The sequence below is a fragment of the Chrysochloris asiatica genome, unplaced genomic scaffold (genome assembly GCF_000296735.1).
Source record: "Chrysochloris asiatica unplaced genomic scaffold, ChrAsi1.0 scaffold00010, whole genome shotgun sequence".
NCBI classification, from domain to species: Eukaryota; Metazoa; Chordata; class Mammalia; order Afrosoricida; family Chrysochloridae; genus Chrysochloris; species Chrysochloris asiatica.
The window spans coordinates 23,511,699-23,522,576 of NW_006408528.1; the positions used below are offsets into that span (position 1 = coordinate 23,511,699).

General features: G+C 36.1%; 1 pseudogene; it reads right to left on the reverse strand.

The window, feature by feature from the left end:
- Positions 1-695: 695 nt before the first annotated feature.
- LOC102819563 lies at positions 696-1,100 on the reverse strand (annotated as a pseudogene).
- Between the last annotated feature and the right edge of the window lie 9,778 nt (positions 1,101-10,878).

Below are 10,878 nucleotides of genomic sequence, written 5' to 3' on the forward strand. Positions count from 1 at the left end.
CTGCAAGGTCAGTGGTTCAAATTCTCTAAGTGCTCCTTAGAAACCCTATATGGGTTCACTATTAGTTAGAACTGACTTGATGGCACTTAACAACAACAGTAAGTACTACCACTGACAAATTAATCATCTCATTGCTAAAGAACATTGAGTTTCTGTCATCCTTAAACATGGGCAGTGTTACTCTTTGCTTTGTGGGGTAGGAGTAGTCCTGAAAAACCCTTTGAAACTTTAAAATGTATATGTTGAAAGCAATTTCCCCAAAGTATTAATGATAAAAGAAATACCACAATTAAAATTTCAGTGTGGTCTAGCAGCAACATGTGTACTTGTGAGCAATGGTTAAGGATATAATGGTAAATTGAACACCTTTTTATGCAGTGCTTTTATATATCACAGAATAACATTTCTAATTCATTAACTGACTTCCACCAGAGTCTGAAGAGCAAATGAATGTTTCTACCATCTTTTTTTGTGGATGGGAAGGCTAAAAAGTTAAATAATTTCATAAATTCTCACAGAAAAGCAATCAAGGACATCTGTATGTGCACCAAGATTTAGATCATATGACAAGGCTGCTTTAAGAGTCAGCATCTTATAAAGTGCCATGCATTAACCTTTTTTTTTGCTGCCTCAGATTTATTTGTACAAATAAAACAGGAGGACATCAGCTCCATACAGATGGTAGCTGGAGAACTCTATTCCATCTTTGTGGGGGCCTGGGCACCTTTGGGAGCCTGAGGTGAACCCTTGGCTGGGGCTGGAGTTGAAGCCTTGGCTGAAGCTTTAGTTGAGGCCTTGGCTGGAGCCTTAGTTGAGACCTTGGTTGAAGCTTCAGCCTTAGTTTTAGCACTGGCATTGGACTTTGGCCAACAGAGCCTCAGACCCTTGGTAATGTGTGCCCGAGCACGTGTCCCCTGCTTGGGATGGGCAAAGTAGGCCAGTCGACTGAGCTTGCAGTTGACACCCCTTGGGATCTTAGCCTTGATTTCCTTGGGCTTTACGAGAGCCTTGATAGCCTTGGCATGTGCATCCATGGCTTTGGTGTTGTTGGACTGCATCTTCTTTAGGTCCTTGTGGTTGTGCTGCTTGGCAAAGTGCATGCTCCTCAGAAACTTGGGGTCCACCCCCTTGAGAGACTCATATCGTTGTGATCAGAGTTTCTTGATGCCAAATCTGTGCTATTATCTGGACTGGTTGTGCATGGTATGGTTCTTGGACTTGGCCATATCTGTGCTGACACTCGCAGCTCCAGGCATGCTAGGGACTGGAAGAGAGAGAAAGAGCATGGCATGCATTAACTTTGAGAAAACTATTTTTCTTTTTTTGTTTCTAAAGGGAATTAATTACAAAAATGTATGCTGAAACAATTTTTGAAATTTTACCAGAAAACTTCTTCAGTAACATTGAGTTTATATTTTCTTTACAATTTTAAAGCTTGAAGAAAATTTAAGGATGTTAGTTTAGATAAGTTTTCTGAAGATAAGGAGGATGGAATTGGAAGAGTCTGGTCCTACAGCCAGGATGATGGAGAGTTCAGAGGCACAATCTCCAGATGAAGAAATTTCACGAAGTACCTTTCTAGAAGTAATAAACTTGTGTTAGCATCCCTGTGGTGCCCAGTCACTGGCTGAGAGCAGCTAGGAAAAGTTTGGTCTTAGGATGACTATGATGGTTGATCCAATGAGGCATCAACTGGGGCCCTCAGGTAATTGTGCTCCTTAAAACTAGAGAACTGAGCTGTGCATTTTCATGGCCATACACATGGTTTAAGTAACACAGTTCATAAGAATTCTGTGTGTGTGAGAAGTAAGGAAAAATAATTGCCATCTGTTAATCTGAAATGTATTTTATGTCACATGTGAAGTTTTATTTCATATATGTCAAAAATTCACCAATATTGAACACCTAGTAATTTTACCTAGGTTGTGACTAGGTGTGTTGAGTCAGTTCCAACTCATAGCAGCCTTACACACAACAGAATGAAACACTGCCCAGTCATGTACCTTCCCCTTCCTCACAATGGTTGTTAAGCATTAGCCCATTGCTGTTGCTACTGCGCCAATCCATCACATTGGAGGTCTTCCTTTTTATGCTCTCTACTTTATCTAACATGATGTCCTTCTTCAGAGACTGGCCTATCCTGATGTTGTTGTTGTTAAGTGCCATTGAGTCAGTTTGACTCACAGTGACCATGTATAGGGTTTCCGAGGAGTGGCTGGTGGGTTTGAACCAATGACCTTGCAGTTCAGATTGAGCTTGCAGTCCGTTGCTTATCCTACAGAGCCATACCTGATTTCTGGCCCCTTCTGATAATACGATCGAAATATGAGTGACAAAGTCTGGCCATCCTGGCTTCTAAGAAATATTCTGGCTGTACTTCATCCAACACAGTTTTGTTTGATTTTCTAGCAGTCCATGATACTCTTAATATTATTCTTCAACACAATAATTCAAATGCATCCATTCTACTGCCATTTTCTTTATTGACTGTCCAACTTTCACCCACATATAAGGTTATTGAAAATATTGTGGTTTCAATCAGGCACACCTCAGTCCTCAAACTGACATCTTTGCTCTTGACCACATTAAGAGGTCTTATGCAGCCAATTTGCCTAATGCAATATGTCATTTAATTTCTTGATGGCTGCCTCTATTAGCATTGATTGTGAATCCAAGCAAAATGAAGTCTTCAATCTTTTCTCTATTTTTCATGTTGTTATTTATTAGTCTGACAGTAGATTATTGTTTTCTTTACATTGAGGTGCAAACCAATACTGAAGATTGTATTATTTGATCTTCATCAGCAAATATTTTAAGTCCTCTTCACTTTCAGCCAGCAAGGTTGTATCAACTACATATCACAGGTTGTAAATGAGTCTTCCTCCAGTCCTGATACCATGTTCTTTTTCATATAAACCAACTTCTTGGATTATTTGCTCACATTTTTCTATACTTAAATTATTCAGTGTCCCCTTGTTCTGTTTGAATGATTGAGGAGAAACTGCTGCAAACATTCATTAATAAGTGGAACATGGAAATGTACAAATTATGAATCTTGGAAAATAGTAAGTTATGAAAAATGAAGTGGAATGCATAAAGATCAATATATTCTGCATTAGTGAACTGAAATGAATTGGTATTGGCCATTTTGAATATGACAATCATATGGTTTACTATGCTGAGAATAACAAATTGAAGAGGAATGGTGTTGTATTCATTGTCAAAAAGAACATTTCAAGATCTATTTTGTAGTATAATGATATCTGTAATAGGATAATATCCATACACCTACAAGAAAGACCAGCTAATATCACTATTATTCAAATTTACACAACCACAAACGCCAGTGATGTTGAAATTGAAGAATTCTACCAATTTCTTCAGTCTGGAACTTATCAAACTTATGATCAAGATGTATTGATAATTGCTGGTGATTGGAATACATAGGTTAGAAACACAGGAATGATTAGTAGTTGACAATATGGCCTTGGTGATAGAAACAATGCTGGAGATTGCATTTCCAATATCAAGAACCTAATAGTTATGTCTTACAGAAACTGAACATGGAAATTTTACCCCATACCTTTAGAAATCACCATTGAGTGTTTAGGTGCATATTTATCCATGGTTAATATATCTTTTATCTATTAGCAGCATCTTGAAATAGAAAGATCATTATATATTCAAGAAACCTAGTTTTCATATTTTTTCTGCTTATTTTCTACCTCTCTTTCTCTCTGTGTCTCTCTCTCCTTTTAATGACTTTTGGCAATTCAGTTAGCTTCTCTCAGCCACTATTTCCTTATAAATTATGTTAAGTCATTTGGAATATTTATCCTGTGAAAATATATTCAATTAATCTTTAAGAGCTCAGAGATAATTCTAGGGTCAAGATTAAGAATATTAATGGAATTCTGGGTTATGCAGATAATGAGGAAGTTGGACAAACTTAACGGAATATATCAAACTGATTCTGTTACTTTCAATCCAAGCCAGATCTGTGGTTTCTAAAACAAACTACAACTACGCTTATTTTCTAAGAAATATATCCACGAGTGGCATAACCTACTAATAAAACTGGATTTGCACGAACTGTTATGTGTCTAAAAGGGAAATGCGCTTCTAATCTGTGGTTTTAAAAATAAATGTATAAAATGTGGAATAATAGAAAGTGATCCAAAAAACATGTTTTCTTATAGTTTCAAGATGGGTTCTTAGAAAAGCCCATTGAATTTTTTTTTAAGGCAAAGATATTGACGAAGGATAAAATACATGAAGACAAAAAAGAATAAAGGCAAACCCCAAAAGAATGAACAGATTACAAAGATAATTTATTGCATTTCTGAATCCTGATTTTTAAATGGTATCTTTTGAATTTATTTTCAAAATTATGAAGTAGATGATATAATGAAATAGACAATATAACATTACAATTAATATGAATTTATATTTCAGATAAAATACTTTTTTATTTTTATTTGCATATTATATCCACATACAGTATAGCTCTTGATGTACCTTCTAATGTATTTGAAATAAATGGTTTATAAATTGACTTTGTTATTTGCAATTCTTATTGAAATGACTAACAAGTTTAATTTCAGTAACCAAATTCTGTGTCTATATTATCGTATACTTATTTTTTTTCTAAACAATATAATAAATAAAATATAATAAATCCTAGAATAAAATATTACAGAAGTGTTATGTAAATGTAGCATTAAACGAAGAACCATACATGAAAGAAAGGTGTTGCATTTTTACATTGCAAGAGATATAATTTGCATATGAACACTTGTTTTAAATTTACTCAGTTTATTGAAACATAATTAATATAAAAATCACTATTTTTAAGTGTGCTATTCCATGAGTTTTGACAAATGTTTTCAATCATGTAACCACCATCACAATCATGATATAGAATATTTCCATCATTGAAAAAATTTTCTAAAGAATATTGACTATACTATGGTCTTCCAGAAAACAACTATGCCAATTTGTTTATTGTGGTGGCTTATGTGTTGCAGTGATGCTGGAAAGAGGGTGACCCATAGTGGACAGGTTTAAGTAGACCTTCCAGACCGAAAGTATATTAAGAAGAAGTAATAGGTGGTCCACTTCTGAGGGATTAACCCCTGAAAACCTTGTGAATAACAGTGAAATGTCTGATAAAGTGCCTGAAGATGAACATTCAGGTTGAAAGACACCCCAAATAATACTGGTCAAGAGATGTCTCCTGAAAGTAAAGTCAACCTTAATGATGTGAATGAAACAAAGCTTTCAAGACCTTGATTTGCTGATGGCACTTGAATCAAAATGACAAGAAATAGCTGCAAATATTCATTAATAATTGTGACATGTAATACACAGAGTATGAATCTAGTAAAATTATAAATCATCAAAATATGAAGTGGAAAGCATGAAGATCTATATCGTAGGCATTAGTGAGCTAAAATGAGCAGGTATTGGTCATTTTTTTTTTTCTTAAATGTTTTATTATGAATTATGTGATAGTTTACATGGGAGAACATTAGTTTTACATTCATTCTATATTATATCGTCTCATTGCCATGGTTACGGTATTGGTCATTTTAAATCTGACAATTTCATGATTAACTGCAAGGAATGACAGATTGAAAAGGAATGGCATCTCATTCATCCACAAGACAGATTTCAACATCAATCTTGAAGTGCAATGTTGTCTGTGATAGGATAATATGCATAGGCCTACAAGGAAGACCCAGGAGCTCTGGTAGCATAGTGGTTACGAATCTGGCTGCGAACCTTAAGGTCAGCGGTTCAAAACTACCAGCCGCTCCGTGGGAGAAAGATGAGGCTTTCTATTCCCATAAAGATGTAAACCCTCGGAAACCCTGTACAGGGTCGCTATGGGTCGGAACCGACACTTAACAACAAGGAAGACCAGTTAATACCACTGTTAATCAAATTTTTGCACCAACCACTAAAGCAAGTGTTTAAGAAATCAAAGAATTCTTCAAATTTCCTCAATCTTAAATTGATCAAACATGCAGTGAAGTACAGTGATAATGACTGGAGGTTAGAATGAGAAAGAGGATGGATCAGTAGTTGGAAAATATGACTTTGGTCATAGAAATGATGCTGGAGATCCCATGATAGAAATTGTCAAGACCAACAACTTCTTCATGGCAAATACTTGTTCTCTATGACATAAACTGTGACTATACAGGAACACCTTTCCAGATGGACTATGGAAATAAAATTGACTGTATCTATGGCAAAACATATGGAGAAGCTCATTATCATCAGCCAAAAAAAGGCAAGGATTAATGCTGGCACAGCCATCAATTGCTCATTTGAAACTCTAGGCTGAAGCTGATCGGAATGAATGCAGGTCAACTGGAGTCAAAATGCTACCTTGAGTATATCCCACCCGAATTTAGAGACCATCTAACAAAAAAAAGTTGCCACATTGAATGCTAATAACTGAAGAGCAAAGAAATTGTGAGATGACATCAAGGACATCACACCTGAAGGAAACAAAAGGTCATTTTGATAGGATAGGGGAAAAAAAAAAACAAAAAACAAAAAAAACCCAGAAAAGAAAGAAAAGACCAAAATGGATGTCAGAAGAGACTCTGAAGCTTCTTGTTGAGCATGGAAAAGTTAAAGAAAAAATAATGAAGTAAAAGAGTTGAACAGAAAATTTCAAAGGACAGCTTCTAAACACAAGTAAAGTATTATCATGAAATATACCAAAACCTGGAGTTTGAAAACCAAAAGGGAAGAACAAGCTCAGCAGTTTTCAAGCAAAAATAACTGAAGAAACGATCCAAGTATTGATTGGCAATATTGAGGGAATCTATGGACAAAATGAACATTGCAAGAAGGATCAAAACAAGATAGAAGAAAAGCCCAACCTGCATTGAAAGCAGCAGTAAAAACAAGGCTCCAAGAACTGACAAAATGCAAATTGAAATGATTCAACACACAGATATAGCACTGCAGGCACTCACTCATCTATGCCAAGAAATTTAGAAGACAGCTACCAACCAACTAGTTGTTGTTAGGTGCCATTGAATCGCTACTGCCTCATAGTAACTCTTTGTACAACAGAACAAAACACTGCCCAGTCCGGGGTCAACCTCACAATTGTTGCCACACTCGAACCCATTGATGCTGCCATTTTGCCAATCCATCTCGCTGGGGTCTTCCTCTTTTACTCTTACCCTCCACCTTACCAAACATGATATGATTCTCCAGCAACTGGTCCCTCCTGAGAATATGTCCAAAGTATGAGAAATGAATTTTGGCCATCCTGGTCTGCAAGGAGCACTCTGGCTGCATTTCTTCCAACACATATATGTTTGTTCTTTTGGCATCCCATACACTTTCAATATTCTCCAACACCATAACTCAAAAGCATCAATTCTTCTATGGTCTACCTTATTCACTGTCCAGCTTTCACATGCATATGAGGTTATTGAAAATACTATGGCTTGCGTCAGGCACACATTAGTCCTCAAGCTGATCTTTTCTCTTCAACACTTTAAAAGGTCTTATGCAGCAAATTTGCCTAATGCAATACATCATTTGATTCCTTGCCTGCTGCTTCCATGAGTATTGATAGTTGATCCAAGAAGTATGAAGTCCTAACCACTTCAATCTTTTCTCACTTGATAAGAATGCTGTTTATCGGTCCAGTGGTGAGGATTTTTGTTTTCTTGACATTGAGATGCAATCCATACCGAAGGCTGTCGTCTTTGATCTTCATCAGTAAATACTTTAAGTCCTCTTCACTTTCAGCAAGCAAGATTGTATCATCTATGCATCACAAGTTGTTAATGAGTCTTCCTCCAACCCTGATGCCACATTTTTCTTCATAGAACCAAGCTTCTCAGTTATTTGCTCAGCATACAAATTGAATAAGTATGGTGAAAGAACACAACCCTGTCGCACACCTTTCTTAATTTTAAACCATTCAGTGCTCCCATATTCTGTTCAAACAACTACCTCTTGGTCTATGTACAGATTCCTCATGAGCACAATTAAGTGTTCAGAAATATTCATACTTCACAATATTGTCCATAGCTTGTCATGATCCACACAATAGAAAGCCTTTGTGTAGTCAATAAAACACAGGTAAACATCTTTCTGATACTCTCTGCTTTCAGCCAAGATTCATGGGACATCAGCAATGGTATCCCTCATCCCACGGCTTCTTCTGAATCCAGCTTGAACCTCTGGAAGTTCTCTGTCAATGTATACTTGCAGCCATTTCTGTATTACCTTTAGTAAAACTTTACTCACATGGCATATCAAAGATATTATCTGATGATTTCTGCATTCCATTGTGTCACCTCTCTTTGGAATGGTCACAAATTAAGATCTCGCACAATCAGTTGGCTGGATAGTTGTCTTCCAAACTTCTTGGCAGAAATGAGTGAGTGCCTCCTGTGCCTCCTCATTTTCTTGAAAGATTTCAACTTTCATTCCATCAATTCCTGGTGCCTTTTTCTTTGCCAATTCCTTCAATGCACTTTGGACTTCCTCCTTCAGTATCATTGGCTATTGCTCATATGCTACCTCTTGAAAATGTTGAACATTAACCATTACTGCATCATTCAACAATTTGCCCAGAGAATCCTTCAATAACAAAAGTCAAGACTTGAATTTTTTCTTCAGTTCCTCCAGCTTGAGAAATGCTGAGAATGTTCTTCCTTTTTGGTTTTCTGACTCCAGACTCTTTGCACATTTTGTTGTAATATTTGACTTTGTTTTCTCAAGGTGACTTTTGAAATTTTCTGCTCAGCTCTTGTACCGCCTCATTTCTCCCATTTGCTTTACTACCTCTATGCTGGAGAGCAAGTTTCAGTGTCTCTTTTGACATCCATTTTGATCTTTTCTTTCTTTCTTGACTTAATGACTTTTTGCCTTTTTCATGTATGATGTTCTTGATGTCATCCCACAACTCTTCTGGTCTTCGGTCTTTAGTGTTTTATGTACCAAATCTGTTCTTCAGATGATTTCTAAATTCAGGTGCGATATATTCAATGTCATATTTTGTCTTTTGTGGACTTGTTTTCATTTTCTTCAGCTTCAGTTTGAATTTGCATAGGATCAATTGATGGTCTGTTCCACAATCTGCCCTTGGCCTTGTTTTGACTGATGATATAGAGCCTTTCTATCTTACTGCAGATGTAGTATTTTATTTCTGTGTATTTCATCTGGTGAGGTCCATGGAGCTCTGATAGCGTAGTCATTATGAATAGGACTGCTAATCTCACTGTCAGCAGTTCGAAACAACCAGCTGTTCCACAAGAGAAAGATGAGGCTTTCTGCTCCCATAAAGATTTACAGCCTCGGAAACCCTATGCAGAATTGCTGTAAGTCGGAACCTACTCAACAGAACTTAACAACAATGCATTTGTTGTTGTTGTTTTTATGTGTCGTGGAGTCGGTTCCGACTCATAGCGACTCTGCATAGGGTTTCTGAGGTTGTAAATCTTTATGGGAGCAGAAAGCCTCATCTTTCTTTCTCCTACTGGATGACTGGTAGTTTCGAACTGCTAACAGTGAGATTAGCAGCCTGATTTGTAACCACTATGCTACCATGTATTACCGTGTGCTTATCTATTAACTAGTTGATGAACATCTGTATTGTTATCAATTTTAGGTTATTATGAGGAATCTTATGGATATTCAAGTGCAATTATTTGAGAGTGATTTTTTTTTTTTTTTTAATTCTCCTTGGGTAATACAAATAACAATGAATTGATTCTTGTTCATGTGCTTAATTACTGATACTGGTGGAAACTTTGAGGAGATTTTGGAAAATCATTGTCATTTCATTCTTATATAAATATATATAGTCTGGTACTTAATTTCTGGGTGGTTTTTGATTCAATTTATTAATAAATAGAATATTAAAGGCCACACTACAAATCCAGCCATACTATAATCTCCAGCTGATAATGAATGTGAATGTGTTATTTTTCATACATTGCTGGATTCAATTTAATAAAATTATCTTAAGATATTTTATAACTAAGTTCATGAACAGTTGATCTTTTGTTTTATTTTTATGTAACTTTTTTTTTCTTATTTTATTAATGAGTTAGGGTGATGAATGAGTTTGGTAATAATTTGGAGAAGAATTTGTGTATTGCATAGGTGCTGTCAAGTCAATTCTAATACTTAAGTTACACTATGTGCAACAGATTGAAAGACTGCCCATCCTGCCCAACCTTCCAATGTTTCTTGTGGTTGAGTCCATTGTTGCACCCACTGTGTCAGTCAGTCCCTTTTGAATCTTTCTTTTTTTCACTGACCCTCAGATTTATCAAGCATGATGTCCTTTTCCAGGGACTGATCATTCCTGACAACATGCCCAAAGTACCAGAAACTAAGTTTCTGACATGTCCAAAGTTCATGAGATGAAATCTTGCCATTCTGGCTTGGAAGGAACTTTCTGACTGCTTTGGTATTATCCTTTTCTTAAATATTTGGTAGAACTCCACATTGATATTATCTTGTCCAGGGATTTTCTTTGTCAAAAATGTTTTTAGTACAAATTCAATTTCTTAATTAAATTTAGGACAATTGAGGTTATTGATATCTACTTGAAGGAGATTTGTTGATGCTGTAGAATAATTACTGGACTGCTAACCACAAAAGCAGTTCAAATGCACTAACTGCTTCATGGAAGAATGATGAGATTTTCTGCTCCAGTAAAGATTTATAGCCTTGGAAACCCTATACAGGGTTACTATGAGTTGAAGTGGACTCAGTGGCAGTGAGTGGATTATTTCTTCTTCGGTGAGCTTTTGTAGTTGGCATCTTTCAAGAAATATGTCTATTTCATCTAATTTGTCAAATTTGTTGCATATAATCGCCTCT